Source organism: Protopterus annectens, chromosome 4.part0, assembly GCF_019279795.1.
Source record: "Protopterus annectens isolate FY-2018-M chromosome 4.part0, PAN1.0, whole genome shotgun sequence".
In the NCBI taxonomy this organism is placed as follows: domain Eukaryota; kingdom Metazoa; phylum Chordata; order Ceratodontiformes; family Protopteridae; genus Protopterus; species Protopterus annectens.
Genome location: NC_056733.1, coordinates 950,699,027 through 950,715,592, shown reverse-complemented (window position 1 = coordinate 950,715,592; position 16,566 = coordinate 950,699,027). Strand labels below are relative to the sequence as shown.

The window sequence follows — 16,566 nt, the reverse complement described above, 5'->3', positions numbered from 1 at the left end:
GGACAACCCATATGTCAGGACTGCAGTTGCATATCTATCGGACATCTACATTTATGGTAGGTACAAAACTGTACTTTCTGATTCGCAGGCTTCTACTGAGACCCATTCGGAGTCCGGTATGCCGCGAGATGCTTCACCTATGGAACTGGCCGATGTCTCTACCTTGAATGGGTCCAGAGCCGCTGTGCAGGCACCGGCTTCTGAGGGTGTATTCAGGCCTACAGACTTGCATATTAAACCAACACCACCTTCAATTTTAAGGCCAAAATCTCGATCTATGTCTAAAAAAACGATGCCCAGGCCACACATGTACAGGCCCCCTAAGCCTAAAAAACAAATGAACAAAATGGCTGAAGATTGAATTACTCTAATCAGGGGTAGTCAAACCCCCCCCCCCCCATCTAAGAGGCCTAGGGCTGAACTTGTCTATGAATCTTCTGAACAGGACTCTTGTTTCTTCTGACTCTTCTAATGAACAGGATTTGTCCATACCTACTTATGAGAACTCTGATGCAGAGGATTCCATTCCTTCTGCTTCTCCCCCTGAGGATTTTTCTTTTGGGGAAACTTTACATACCTTAAGGGAGCATTTCCACTGGGAAAGTCAAGATTTTTCTGAATCCAAGAAGAGGCTTAGGGATTTCCTTCTTCCTCAGCATAGGCCTTTGGCTATACCTCCTGTACTAGACATTGTTGATTGTGTTTTCAAAATCCAGTATGGCACCTGATTCCCTGCCTCCGGCCCCTTGTAAACCAGACAAATACTACAGGGTTCCTGACTCACACAAATTCCTTTTCAAAAATACTGTTGCGGACCCTGAAACCATTTCTCAGGGGCCCAAGGACATCAAGGCTTCTACTGCTAAAAATCCTACCCCTTCTGATAGAGACTCCAGGGCGCTGGATAGATGGGGTAAAAAGGTTTACACTTCTGCAACCTTGGCAATCAGGGCTTTAAACTGTCAATTCCATATGCTAAAATATTAACAGCATATCATGGGACTGCTTAAACAGAAAATGATGATTTCTGACTGGAAAATAAGGATTTACAGGATTTACATGATTCATTGCATTCAGCTGAACAAGTTGGAAAACATACTTTGCAATGTGGTTTTGATTCTTTGGAGGCCTCTTGCAGGGCTGCTGTTACTGGGTCTGTGCTTAGAAGGGATGCTTGGCTGAAGGAGCAATCTCTGCCTGATCATGTTAAAGCAAAATTATTGGATGCTCCTTTGCAGCAAGACAGTTTGTTTGGCAATAAGGCTGAAGAAGTTCTAAAAAAAGATGGAAGATAAAGCTAAATCTATGCAAACTGTGAAAGATTTCTTACAAGTACTACTTCCAAGATTTAGTAGGCACTGGCCTACTAAGAACTGGTCCTTTCCAGTTCCTTCCAGAGCCACTCAAGCCAAACCCAGGCATTCCAAAAGCACCAGGTTTCAGTTCCAAGGGACTTTCAGCACTAAGCAATGGGGTACCTCCGCTTCCAAATCTGGAAATAAGACACCACCCTATGGTAAACCATCTCAATGACTTTCCTTTAAAATTACCAAGCACTTATCTCTTAGCCGCCCCTTTGGGGGGGAACTGGCTCTTGCAAAAAACTGGCAACTTATAACCCAGGACAAATGGGTTTTAAATAGTGTCCCAGGGATACAGATTTCATTTCCACACGTTGCCAACTCCAAACGGGGCAATTCAACTAGTACCAGAAGAGGAAAAGGGACAAGGTTTCTATTCCAGACTTTTCCTGGTACCCAGAAAAGACAAATCATGGTGTCCAATTCTGGACCCGTCTCCTCTAAACACCTTTTTGGACATTCCAAAATTCAAGATGCTGACTCTTCACCAGTTACTTCCTAGGCTAGGCAACGATGCCTGGTTGGCAACTCTAGACTTGAGGCTTAAGTGCATATCCCAATCAGGGAATTTTGCAGAAGATACCTACGCTTCAAAGACTACTTGCATTATCAGTTCTCTGCACTGGTTTTTGGCTTATCTACTGCGCCCAGGGTATTTACAAAGTGCCTGGCTCCAGTAATTGCATTTTGCAGGCAAAGAAATATTCTAATATATCCGTACCTGGATGATTGGCCAGGTTTTCTGCCTGAATTAGACATTCTTCTAAAATATCTTGCTTTTGTAAAAAGGGTTCTAACTTGTCTAGGGTACACCATAAATGAAAAGAAATCACAACTGGTACCATCTCAAAAAAATTACATTCCTGGGTGCAAACTTGAATACAACTGCCCAGATGGCTTTCCTTATGCTAGAAAAGCAATTTCATTTGGTGACTTACTTCAAACAGGTGGCCAGAAAACCCTGCTATCTGCAAGACAAATACTGCAAGCCTTGGGTTTCATGGCCTCCTGCATTCTTCTAATTCCATATGCAAGACTGCATATGAGGACATTTCAGTGGTACTTAAAAAGTTTATGGTGTCAACATTGTCACAGCCTGGAAACAATAATTCCTGTCATACCTTGCCTGCAACTAGAGTTCCTATGGTGGGCAGAGGCCTGCCACCAAAACAAGGGACTACCATTCACACCACCCCCTGCCGCCCAAACCCTAACTACAGACGCATCAGACTACGCATGGGGGGGCTCATCTGGCAGGAAGTGCATTCAGGGAAAATGGAGCCCAAATCAAATGCACCTCATTATCAATCAAAAAGAAATGCTAGCTGTACAGAATGCACTGACAGCCTTCAAGGACTACCTTCATCCAGGACAACACCACGGTTATGTGGTACATAAACAAGCAAGGGAGGTACACATTCCTACCCCATCTGCAGACTAGCCATGGCATTGTGGAGCACGGCCTTGAGCTATCAAGTACAACTACAAGCTTAATTCCTGCCAGGAAAGTTGAATATTCTGGCAGACGAACTAAGCAGAAATCTCATGGACCCACACGAATGGAAACTGGAACCATGTATTTTCAACATGTTGACACACAAATGGGGGAGCCCAGACATAGATCTTTTTGCCTCACCCCAGAACTACCAGTTGGACAAATTTTGCACAAGAACTCTTCACAAAAAGCCTGGAAAGTGGATGCTCTGTCCTTCAGCTGGAAAAAAACTATCAGTCTATGCCTTTCCCCCTCTGCCTTTGCACTCCAAAGTTCTACTAAAAGTCAAACAGGGCAAACCAAAAATGATTTTGATTGCTCCAGGCTGGCTGCGCCAAACTGGTACCCACTCCTATGCAGTCTGTCACAAATTTCTCCATGGCACCTGCCTCAGACACCTTCCTTACTGTCTCAGCAGGAGAACCAAATTCTGCACCCTCAGCTCCAAACATTGAATCTTGCAGCTTGGCTAATCACTTGAATTCACCTTAGCATCCCTCAGAATATCTGTGATGGATGTCATTTTGGAGGTGAGAAGACCTAGTACTAGAAAATCTTATGCTGACAAATGGAAAAGATTCTGTGCCTGGAATCAATCTCAAGGGATGAGCACAGCAGCTCCCAATTTACCTCAGATTTTGTAATACTTAACTGAGATGCTTCACCAAGGGCCTGTCTTTTTCTTCCATAAAAATCCATGCCTCAGCCGTTTCAGCTCATTACAACACCCCCCCACCCACCCTCTTCTCTCATCCTCTGCTAAAGCAGTTTCTCAGAGAGGCCAAAAAGTTGAGACCACCCAGGAGAGCTCCAATCCCTGTCTGGGACCTTAATTTTGTATTGGAGAAACTCATTCTATCTCCCTTCGAGCCAGCTACTACTGCAGTCTTAAAATTCCTTTCCTGGAAAACAGCCTTCCTTTTAGCAATTACTTCAGCTAGAAGGATCTCTGAATTACAGGCTCTTATGGCATTGGAGCCTTTCATCATCTTTCATGCGGACAGGGTGTCACTCAGGACCAATCCATCCTTCATGCCCAAGGTGGTGTCCAGTGTGGCTCTTAATCAGTCCATTCATTTGCCAACTTTCTTTCCCAATCCACAGAACAGGGGGGAGCGGATTCTGCATTCATTGGATGTACACAGACAGCTTAGATTTTACTTGGACAGGACTAAATCTTGATGAAAATCTGAACAACTGCTGGTAGCATTTGCTGCAGGGGCAGAGGGAAAGGCTATTTCAAAGCAAACCATTTCTAAATAAATAAGCCATTGTATTAATTTCTGCTATAAGCACCATGGAAAACCTATCCCCCAGGGGATCAGATCCCAGTCCACCAGGGCTGCATCTACTTCTACAGCCTTTCTTAGAGGTGTTCCTAGCAGGGATATTCTAGAAGCTGCTACCTGGAGTTCAGTTCATACTTTCACCAAGCATTATCACTTACCAATGTTCTCAAAATCCAGAGCTGCCTTTGCCACTGCTGTTTTACACGGCCTTGTAGCCGGTCATAATGCTGTGTAAATCCATCCTCCCAACCATAGCTTTGGGAATCTACCCAGATGTAATGACTGCAACAGTGAAACACAAAGAACAATAGTACAGTTGTGTACACTTACCATAAATATAAATGTTCAAGTGTATTCACTGTTGCAGTCCTGGTTACCCTCCCTCCAGCCCCCTGTTTTTTCTCTTACTATGCCTCTATTTTCTTTTACTATACTTAATAGCCTTTTTGGTGTATTTGCTTTTGTTTGGAGGTATATATTTTTGTGTTTTTAATTATTTATATATTTTGCTCCCCATTTGGGGGGGTACCTGACATCTGGGGCAAGAAAAACTGATGTAATGAGGTCGGCTGCATGTTTTATATCTCTGATAACCTGACGTCTTGGAAGAAGGGACAGCAACTGACACAGGACCCAAGTCTTTGTTAATCAGACCGACTGAGGGCAACCTGCCAGCAGATTACCCAAATGTAATGACTGCAACAGTGAAGAGAGACTAACATGTACATTTGTGGTAAGTGCACACAACTGTACTTTGAGGTCATCTTTCTTGCTTCCGGGCTCCCATCCGTCTTCAGGTGAGCTTGCCTTTCAGATTATGGAGAGAGCGCTTGCCTCAGCAGGCTCACAGTTGGCTACCTCGACATCGGAATGTCATGTGTATCCTCTGGTTCGCAGCTGTCACAGTCTACTGCATTGGGACAGCAGGCAGCAAGACACCCTACAGCTGGGTACCCTCTCTTTGGAGTTATTTTCAGACCTCCCCCCTGCTGAGCCACCCCCTAAGAGATCATGCAAGAGGAAGTACGTTGATTTTCCGGAAGAGTCTCTCACCGAGGATGCAGACAACAATGAAGGGGGAAGGGTCCCCACGGTCACCACCTGAAGATGTCTCTTTTGGAGACATCCTAGAAATTTTAAAGCAGAGGGGTGACTGGAAGCTCACCAACCCTTTCTTCGAGGACTCTTGTCTTCTTGCAGGCTTTCTGTACCCAACCTTCTACTTCCTGGGTGACCCCTGTCTGCAGATGAGTTAGTCAAGCTCATCATGCAGCATGCTTGGAAGAGTCCTCTGACACTGGAGCCAATCCCCTGAAGACTTGACAAAGCCCCCCCCCCCCCCCCGAGGATCACCCCCACTGATCCAAGGGTCTTAGTTGTGGATGCTATGATGGTGGTGGCAGTAGCCACAAAGAAGGAACTCTGAGGAGAGTCCTACTGTCTATCCTCCAAACCAAGAGTCTAGGACGTTGGACAGATAAAGGAAGTGAGTTTATGCTTCAGTGACCTTTGCCATACAGCCATTGAATTATTTGGCACATTTTACGCATCTTCAAAGGGACTTGATCACTGAACTCTCAGGAACCGTAGCAGAAGCAGTGTCTGACTAGGTACATGACAAGGTTCCTCCCAGCTTGCGACCCTAGAATCCATCTCTTAACTCCTCCATGCGGTTGACTACCCATACAACCGAAGGGATGGCCAGAGCAGAGGGTGCAGGCGTTTGAGATGTCACACCTGGATGCGCTTGTGAGACTTTATGGACCCCTTCTAGTCTTCCTTTGTCAGTGCTTCCGTTGACGCTTCCTCATTGTTTGGCCCAAACGTTAGACATTTTAGCCAGGTGTGAAAAGGATGGAAAGACCGTGTCTGCCATGGGTGTACATTTTCCGCTCCTCAACTCTATTCCAGGAATCAGAGGAGTGGAAAGATGTGTTTCAAGTCTCGAGGGCCTTTACAGGACACACGTGGTGAGCTTTCTCCCTGGGGCAGTGGGGGCAACTCATCAGGAAGAGCCTCCCCCCCCCCCCCCATGGCAGAGGGGGCCCGCATAACCAGGGTTCCAGAGATTTTCTCTGGGCAACCCTATCAGTGCTGCTGTGGAGCAGCCCGATTGCTTACCTCTGGAGGCATTTGGGGGAAGATTCTCTCTGCATCACTTAGCCTGGTTCTCAGTAACATCAGATTCTTGGGTGCAAAAGATGATAACCAGAGGTTTCCATATCCCCTTCGATCTTTATCCAAGGCCACAAAGGTGAATCACTGATCTTCCACCCAGTCAGAGGGATGCAGCATCTCAAGAAATTAAAATGCTGCTTCAAATGAGTCATCCAAAACGTGTCACCAGACCATATAGGAGCTAGATTTTACTCTAGATTCTTTTTAGTGCCAAAAAGACAGAGGACTGGAGGCCAATTCTAGACCTCAGTATCTTGAACAAGTTTGACAGACAAAATTCCAGATTGTCATGGTTCAGGCTATCCTTCCATTTCTGGAGAAAGATGATTGGATGTGCTTTATAGATCTTCAGGGTGCATATTACCACATACCTCCTCTTCCGACTGGGAGCCAATCATTACCAATTTCACGCACTGCCCTTTGGTCTCACCATAGCATGGCAGTAGTAGCAGCTCATCTGAGGCTACAAGGATTCTGGGTGTTGCCATATTTAGATTGGCTCCTTACAGCCCCCACTAGGCATGTACTTATTCACGCCATGTACTGCGTTGTAAACCTGGCAAACTTCTTGGGGGTGTCAATAAAAAAAGAAGAATCAAAACTGGTACCCACTCGAAGCATAGAATTCCTCTGAGCAACTTTAAAATGCAACCACTGCTCTCTCTCTTCACAGACTTCAGAGGTCAAGTTCACAGCTCCGAGTGATACTCTCTCAAGACATAGTACCAGCTTGCTTAGTCTTAGCCTAAAGCAGATGCCCTACGCTGACCGCCTTAAAAAACTCCAGCTATACTCTGTCGCATATCGTCTACTCAGAGGCTATCTCTGCTTAACATACAAGGCCATGTCAAACCCAGAGCTGTTGGACATGCTACACTTAAAGAAATCCCAATCCCTCAGAGCTACATGCTCCAGGGATCTAAACCTTGTCATCACAATAAACAAAACATGCTGGAGGGATAGGTTCCTGACCCAGAGACTCCCCAGACTCTGGAATAGATTGCCCATACATGTCAAGCAGAGTGCCTCTTTGGACCTCTTCAAGAGGAACCTTGACGATTGGATGGGAGAAAGGAAATTCACCCCAGGGATCACGTCAGTCACCCTGCTAGACAGGGGTCCAGGAAAGTAAATAATGTGGGAAGAAATAGCCAGGGAATTATGGCTAGGCTTGTACAGGCCCAAGCATGATAGCCTAGTACCAACCTATGAACCTTACAACTACTAGGATCAATGGCGACAGTCACCCTAGTTCCCTTGGCATGGTTTCACATGAGGCTGCTTCAGTGGCTGCTAGCGTCACAGTATCTCTGTTAACACACCCGATGTCTTATCCAGTCTGCATAACAAATTGATGCAAGCAGGATCTGAGCTGGTGGATGAAGCCAGAGGAAGAGTTATGGTGTTGCCCCTTTTCACCACCTCAGCCCAAGGCCATAGTGACCACGGAAGCATCAGTGATGGGTGGGGGGCTGGGGCGTTTTCAGGGAAAGACAGTTCAAGGCACTTGGTCCCCTTTAGGGGCTAATTTGCATATCAACGTCCTAGAACTGAAAGCAGTGCTTTTAGGGTTGCAAACGTTCCAATCTGCCCTTCCATTGGGGACAATTGCGATCCAGTCAGACAACATGTCCATCGTCTGGTACATCAACAAACTGTGAGGAACCAGAGCCTATCTGTTATGTCAGGAACCCCGAGTATGGCAATGGGTGATCGCCTCCAACTGCTTTCTGATAGCAACGCACGTTCCCGGGAGTTCCAACTTGATTGCGGACAAACTGCACAGATGCATTCTTCTGCATCACAAGTGGTCTCTCAGTCTTATAGTAGTGAAGGAGATCTTTTGACGTTGGGGTCAGCCTTGCTGCGACCCGTTTGCATCTATCACAAATGCAGCAGCTACTTCGCTCTAGTTCCCCCTCAGGGGAGTCCCCGAGAGATGCTCTTCTACATGATTGTCTCTTGGGACTGCTTTATGCCTTTCCTTCCATTCCCCTAATACCCCAGTTCTTGAAGAAAGCTTTATGGTTGAGAAGCAAAATGATCCTCATTGCACCGTATTGGCCCCATCAAGTTTGGTTCCCTTTTCTTTGGCTTTATCTAGTTCACCATCCATGGACTGTGGATCAAACTCCAGGACTCCTGTTGCATCCAAATGGGCTGGTCCATCCCAACCTACCACTTCTCAAGTTGACCACTTGGCATCTCCATCTTCGTTAATAGCCAGGCAAAGTAATCCATCTTCCCCAGTACAAAAGATGCTTCTGGCTTCCCATAAATCGTCCACCAGGAAATTTTATCTTGGTAAATGGAACAGATTTGTGATCTGATGTCAAGGAAAAGGGCTAGACCCCTTTTTGGCCTATATTAATAGTGTTGGAATATTTGTCTACTTTACTCCAATCATGAGCTTCAGCTTCTACTATTAGGATTCATTTGGCAGCTGTCTCAGACTTCCATAATGGCTTTGATGATTTATCCCTGATGTCTCACCACCTCTGCAAAGCCTTCCTAAAAGGAGTTATACATTTGAAGCCACCTTTTAAAGAGGCCATTGAACTTTGGAATTTGATGTCAGTCTTACAGACTGACTCATCACCCCTTTGAGCCAGCAGCCCCTTGTGATATAAAATTTTTATCTTGAAGACCTTATTTCTGGTAGCCATCACCTCAGCCAGGACAATATCAGAATTGCAAGCCTTGTGTGTAAATTTTATTTTATTTTACATTTGTTTACCGGGAAAGTCCGACTGGACACAGGTCCATTTTCAGCTGAGGCCCAGGGAGAAAAGCTCCAAATAACAAAAATACAGCAAAAAAGCGAGAAATTTGGGCACCATTAAAGAGAACACATGAGCATACATATTAAGAATACACACAAGCATATGGGTATAACATGTCAGAAGACATGTGACCATACATAAGGGTACAATCAAGGCTGTATAAGCAAGCAGAGATCATCACTTATTCATTCCAAGTCCTTATTGTAGTAGGTGATACAAATATGAGAATTTTTTTTGTTATGGTTATTCGTTTTGTTTAGAACAAAACTGTGATGTAACAAATTGACCAGTGCTGTGAAGGAGTTGCCATTGCATGCACAAATCTGCAACAGTTCTCCTTGTGGCAGTAATGCTCCCATACATCATTTTTCAGAGAGGGTATCCCTTAGGTCTAACCCCCTCCTTTCTATCCAAAGTTGACTCAGAATGAAATATTAACCAGTCCATTGATCTGCCAGTTTTCTTCTCAAAATTTTCAAAGGAGAATATTATTTGCATTTGTTGGATGTACAAAGACCATTACATTTTTATTTGGACAGAACAAAATCCTTCAGAAAATCGAACCAATTGTTCTGTCTTTCATGTCCTAGATTAGGCAAACCTGTTTATAAAGTCACCTTGTCAAAATGGTTGAGAGATTGTATCACCTTTATTTATCATCAAGCTAAAATGAATTTATCAACTGAAGTCCAGGCTCACTCTACCAGGTCAGTGTTCACTTCGGTGGCCTTTCATTCTAGAGCCTCCATGGATGACATTTGCGCAGCAGCTACGTGGGCTACCCTTCATACCTTTATTGCCCATTACAAATTGGATATGGTCTCCAGAGGAAGAGAATCCTTTGGCGCCATGGTGCTCAAGAATATCCTTCCATAAGGCCTCCCGGGACATAAAGTAGATAGGGACTCTGTCCCAACTGTCATGAATGAATGAATGAAAATTGACAACATCAGATAAAGTTGTGTTCTTACCATAACGTTCCATCTGTGTTTTCAGTCATTCATTCATTCTTGACATCCTGTCCTCCTTACCCCCTCCAATGGCTCTGGGGGTTTGGAACTAGTCCTGGTTCAGTGGTAAAGCAGTTGCTCAGACAAAGCTTCCGCTTTTTGTTTTCTGCAGGCAGACTTGATCTGAAGGGGAGAGAGGCACTATAGGTAATCTTAGCTTGAGAGTTTACTGGCTGGCACAAGCTTGTTATAACGTCCAAATCTGTTCTGAGGATGGAACCGAAACCCAACTGTCAAGAGTGAATGAATTTCAACAACACAGATGGAATGTTAGGGTAAGAACTTAACTTTTTTTTTTTTCATTTCTTTCCAGAGCAAAAAAGTTGAGTCTACCAGTATCTAAACAATTTCTAAGTGAATTTCTTCTCCCATTTCCTTTCTCTGTACCTTCCAGGTTTGGTTGCAGCCTGTTCTACCATAGCTGTTGCCTCTCCAGGAGCTGTTTTCAAAGGTCTTTTTTTCCATCAATTTTAGAAGCAGACTCTTGGTCTCCATACAGCATACTTATTAGGCGTTATAAGGTTGATTTTTTTTTATAGGGCTAGAGCTGGATTTTCTAGATCTGTCATTCAGGGGAATTTTAGACCCTGGTTCAACTTCGAAGTTTACCTATATCAGTATTTAGAAAACATTAGGAATTTTCCCATTGGTTAGTAATACCGCAGCATCGATCAAAGGAAAGGTGTGTAGTATGGATGTGTAAGAACCTTCTGTAATAGATGATGTTGTTTGTCAGTGTTGCAGGATTACAACCTGCCCTCCATTATCCTCTTTCTTTTTATTTTTGACTGATGTGGGCTGCCCCCCCCAACCCATTCAGAATGTTATTTGTGTATATGTTGCCTCTTTTTCTTGCCTCACAAAAGAAGAGATGAGGCAAAAAGTCCTTGGATAATTCATGCCCTTGGGGGGGTCCTTTGTCAGCTAACCTTTGCATGCTTTGGTCCTACATGGTGAGTGGTCTTGCAAGGGGAAGATGCCTACGCTTTGGTAATACTGGTCTGGATCAGTTGGACATCCACTGTTATGGTAAGTTTTTAGACCATTGTACTTTTTTGCCCTGGTTCATTGTGGTATTGCTGCTTATTCAGCCCACCAGTTTGCCTGTAATTCCCAGATTTGGCAGATGAGGTAATCTTTCCTAGTCCAAATATAACTTAAAAAAACAAAAAAAAAATAAATAAAATATTAAAATACCACCAATACCACCGATCCAAAAAGTAAGCGAATTTAATGAAACCCTTAGCGCCTCAGCTTACACAGCCTTCCAAGAGTAAAAACACTACAAAATACTGTTTGCTTATATACAGCATATTGCACAAAACAATCAATTAAGCATACAGTGCAAATCACATACTTCCAATTACATTTTGTTGAGTCCTTGAGGCTCCAAGTGCCATACTTTAAAATCAGCAGAGTTTCTTTTTTTTAAGAGTTTGTTTTTGTAGAGAGACACATTCACCTATGCCAACTTGCAAATTTTCCAAGACACAACCGTGGGAGAATTGGGGTTAGAGTTGTGTGCTATCAAAGAATGACTCCCAAGGGGACTCTCTTATTTTTTATGTCCCTAATATGTTCCTGCAAACCAGACCCTAAAACTCCTATATGTTTCCCGTATGTAAAACTTCTTACATCCACATCTCAACACACACACACTAACCCCTCTGTATTACAACTGTATTCATGCCTAGCTGTAAACTTGATGCCATTAATATAGGTAAAAGACCTTACTACATATTGACAGATGGGACAACCATTACATGGAACAGTGCCTTTATTTATGCTTAAGCTCTGACCGACAAACATCTGGTAAACAAAATTGGTTATGTGCCAGAATGTTAGACACATTCCTAGCTCTTTTATATGCAATACTCACAAAGTCAGGTAGTATAGAGTTCAAAATTTTATCCCTTAGGAACATAGGCCACAAGCTACACGTTTTTTTAAATATTTTTTCAGTTATAACATAAGTTGTCCCTAAGAAAGCTTTCTTCTGCTCTCCATTGTTCACAATTGCATTGGTAGACTGATTTCCACCAATACAAACATTATATTTTCCACTAGCACTGACATAATGAGAATCTCCCTGAGAGTTAACAGCAGAATACTTCATAGCTATAATTTTTTGTTTAGCTTCCCTGACCAGCTGGACATCATAACCTCTTCTAATAAACATTTTTCTGCTTCAGCTATCTCTAAGTCAAAGCTCATGTCAAGGCTACATAGCCTATGAATTCGTAAGAAGTCATTATAGGGCAGTACCTTGACCAAATGTGTGGGGTAACAACTATTCCCATATAAAAATATTGTTCTTTGTTTCAGAATTGTGTTGGAAGGCTGTGTAAGCCGAGGTGCCAAGTGTTTCATTAATTTCTCCTACTATTTGGATCGGTGGTCTTGGGGGTATTTTAATCTTTTCTTTTTCTCCTTGTGTATTTTTTCTCTTTTATTGACCATGAGAATTTAATCTTTTTTTATTTTGAGAAGATTATTTGCATGGCTGCAGTTCTGGCCTTCAGGCTATGAACAGCTAGGTTAATTTGTTGAAACGTCCCATGGGGGCATATGTTTGGGAGATCTAATAGTACTCTGAAAGGAAGACTTCTGGACTTACATAAACACCTTCTCGACTGAGTAGACATGCCATGAAGTTTGAATATGATGTGATGGAATGGCATCCAGGAGATGTGCCAGGCCGTCCGTCATCAGGAGATGTGCCAGGCCGTCAGTCATCAGGAGATGTACCAGGCAGTCAGTCATCAGGAGATGTGCCTGGCATGAGAATACATCCACCTGCCAGAGTGTGTCAGAGCACAGCTCCTCAGCATCGTAATCCTGGTAACAAGTTTGTCTTCGGACTCTTTCATTGCATTAAAGATGTACAGGTGATGGGAAAGAAGAGTTAAGAGAAACATGAGAAGGAGACTGTGAAAGGAATGGGGGCCCTCAGGACTGACATCTTGACAGGGAGCAGCCATGACTATACTGTGCTTCTCCATATTCTTCCCCCATATCAAGAAACCCAATTTGGCCCTCGAATGCCCCCTTTTTCCCAGTACAACCACAGAAGTAAGCCAGCTGACCTTATTTGCAGGATATTTGGAGCACTGTAACAAGGGACAGATGGGTTATTCTAGATGCACGCTACAGTTTGTCATAATCAAAGTTTCAGGGGATTCCAGGAGTACCAAAAGACCAAGGGCAGCTAGTGCATCCTCTTTTGGAAGATTTGCTTTAACGAGAAGTCAGTTGAGAGAAAGAAAGGGGGAAGAAGGCACATTGATCTGTTGAAGGTATTTCCTGTTAAGTATGGATGGACCATGGAAGCCCATACCATGCTTATCGAGAGTAAAGCTGCTGAATATTCTAGTGTTAGAATGAAGGCACATTGATTTGTTGAAGGTATTTCCTGTTAAGTACGGACGGACCATGGAAGCCCATGCCGTGCTTATCGAGAGTAAAGCTGCTAAATATTCTAGTGTTAGAATGTTGAAACTTGAAGCCCTCCTCCTAGGGTATCTGGTTACCCTACATCTACTTACCCCATCAGCAGGGACCACAGACACTCCTATTCAAAGCAGGGGATTCCAACTACCAGTCGTCTTTGCTTTTCGTTTAGCTACTGGTCTCATGGTCTTTTGCAAGTGTCTGGCTGCAGAGCCAAGGGCATCCATGTTTACCATTATCAGGTCTTCCTTAAGGATTTCCGAATGCCGTGTTCTGATATGAAAGCAAGTGTTTCTGTTTTTTCAGAAACACAGTCAAAAACCCTTCCTTTGGGTCAGAAGTGGATATAGAGATGAGTTTAAACCGTTCCATACAGTTGCCAGTGTTTTCATAATCCACAGAATAAATGTGAAAGAAATATTGTATCCTTTGGATGTGCATTAACAGCTATGGTATTACCATCACACCTAGCACATACAGGCAGCATTGCATTGTCTTCTAGTTCTGACCAAGGGAGTCAAACTGACAGTAGTCACCCACCCCACGGGCAAGTCCTGCCTAAGCCACACACTACTCTAATCACCCAGGTAATAGTTCAGGCAATAGTTCAGCTCACCTTGCCGCATATCTTTATTTCTGTTCAGCCAGAACAACAGTATCCCTGTCATACATTCTACATTCATACAGATGCTAAACTGCTACACTTACACACCCCAAAATCAGGGGGAGAGGGAGACTTAAAAAAAAAGGCTAAAGTACTTAGCATGCTTTTTCTTGAATATGAAGTGAAGGACAGCTTGCACCTGTCACCATTAGGCTTTTATATTGCTAAAAAGCTACTCAATGCCAAGTCTAGTCTAAACCTCAGATGGGGGAGCTCCTCTCAGTATGGAGAAATCAATGTCTGTGCAGTAACAGAAACCTGGTCAAGAGCCTGAGAGCACCCCAGCACTACCAGGTTATAACTCTCTCCATGTGTTTTTCCCCCAAAGGCAAATGCCTATCCCAACTGAATGCAGCCTCCCTCCACATCACAGATACAGTTGAAGCTGCCCTCCTCAAAAAAAAAAAATACAGCATCTATGGAGCTACCCAGGGAGAGCTACACTCCAAAAACAAATAGGACATGCTGGAAGGCTAGGACATGCTGGAGCTCCTCCTCTCTTCCCATGGCTCCCCAATCTCTCCCTATTCAAGATTCAGCTGTCCTGACTGGCTCTCTTCTCACCCTCTGGACCGTGGATGGAACACGTGGTCTCTTGATCATCTCTTCTGTTCTGGGATCTCACAGAACAGTAAGCTAAACTCTAAACCTACCTTCTCCTGTATAGACTACTATTTTACAGACCCACAGTAGACTAATCTAATAGGAGGCTATAGCTACTCTGGCTAGGCTTAGGACTATCCCTAGGGTAGGGCAGATAGCCTAATCTATAGATGAAGTATCTATCTACTAACTGCCAACCCTAACCCCTAAAGAAAAGCCCAAAAGCCACATAATCTGAACAGGTGAGAACAGGACAAGCAGATGTAAGTTTAGTGATGGCTTTCATACATCAGCTGTTTGTTTAGAGAAGTCTTGACAAACAAAGTCATAAATAAAAAAAAAAAAAATTTTTAAAAAAAAATAGGGACATTTTTTAAAAAATTTGATAAAACTAGTTTTGTTTTAACATAAGGACATGAAGTCCGAAACTCAATGTCTTTTTTTTTAACAATCTTTTAATGATAATTTGCTTAAAACCATACTTTTATGAAGGAGTATCACCTTCATACCTGGGATCCTGGCAATCCTGAGCAATCGAGCATTCTGCCAAGCTGCCAGCCACAAGGGACAGCAGGTTACAGGATAAGCATAGAGTTATGAGCAAGTTACTTTATTTACTGGACATTAGGTCCTGGTTTTTTTGAAAAGGTGTGTGTGTGGAGTGGTACTTATAGCTTGTATTAATAATAATAATAAGAAGAACAGAAGACTGCAGAATGGAATTAACAAATGCGTTATTTATTGAAAACTGAAAAAAAAAGAATGCTGAAAGTGGTGACTGACAAAGATAATTAGTAAAAGCTGCAAAAATAAAATTAATTTATTTATGCATCATTAGCAACAGCGGAGTGGAGATGGAGCATTTACAAATGTGGTAGTAATAAAGTCTACATTGCATAAAAAGGCAAGCAGATGCTAGTATGTGCTGAAACTGCAAACATGCCCCGCATAGTCTTGTGGAAAAATAAATCTTTTGCATCGCGACTCAGCATCTCAAGCGGCATAACAAGGAAACACCTCGGAAACACCGAAAGAGCAACCTTATGGTGCCCTACAACAAATACAACTACCTAGAACTAAATAAAAAACCAGAAAAAAATCATTGTCACTAAAGCACTGCCAAAACAGCGCGGAACACACAGGAATCACAGGAAACCACTAATTGTCACTGGCAGTAAGGGTACAGCTAGGCAGCTTAAACTCCACCATTGTAATGCAGTATCCCCCTTCAATGCAACCCAGCCTAAGCTAAGTAAGTTGCCTAGCACCAGCCTCTTAGCACCAAGACTGGCAGTTGTACAGTACAGTAAGCCATATATATAAATAAAAAAAAAAAAAAAAAAAACACACTATTGTGTGGAGAAGAGGGTGGCGCCTTGGCCGCTCGGCCATGCCCTAAACGCATACTGGGTATTACCTTTACAAAACCAAACTTACAAAAATCTGAGCAGTGTTTTGTTTCATTTCTAGCCAGTTTGGAAGCAGCAGCAGTTTCTGAATAGCCTCAGAATGGCTATCCCATTGCAGTACTTGTACGTGTAACAGCGCATGATGGTTCACAGAATGCTAGAGGCACAGTTACTGCAGTTGCTTTTATTAGAAGGTTGAACACCCAAGCCATTCTGGAGGCAGCTACTTGGTCTGCTGTTGATATATTCTCCAAAAATTATTGGTTGGATGTTGAATCTCAGTAGCAGGGAAGAGTTCATGATAGCCATTCTGCAGGGACTCCT

At 43.3% G+C, this 16,566-nt stretch overlaps 1 protein-coding gene across 1 annotated transcript in view; it reads left to right on the top strand.

Moving 5' to 3' along the window:
• Nucleotides 1-16,566, top strand: part of LOC122799695 (ankyrin repeat and KH domain-containing protein 1-like) — a gene marked incomplete in the record, with an annotated part of 3,928,199 nt that overhangs the window by 3,120,767 nt on the left and 790,866 nt on the right.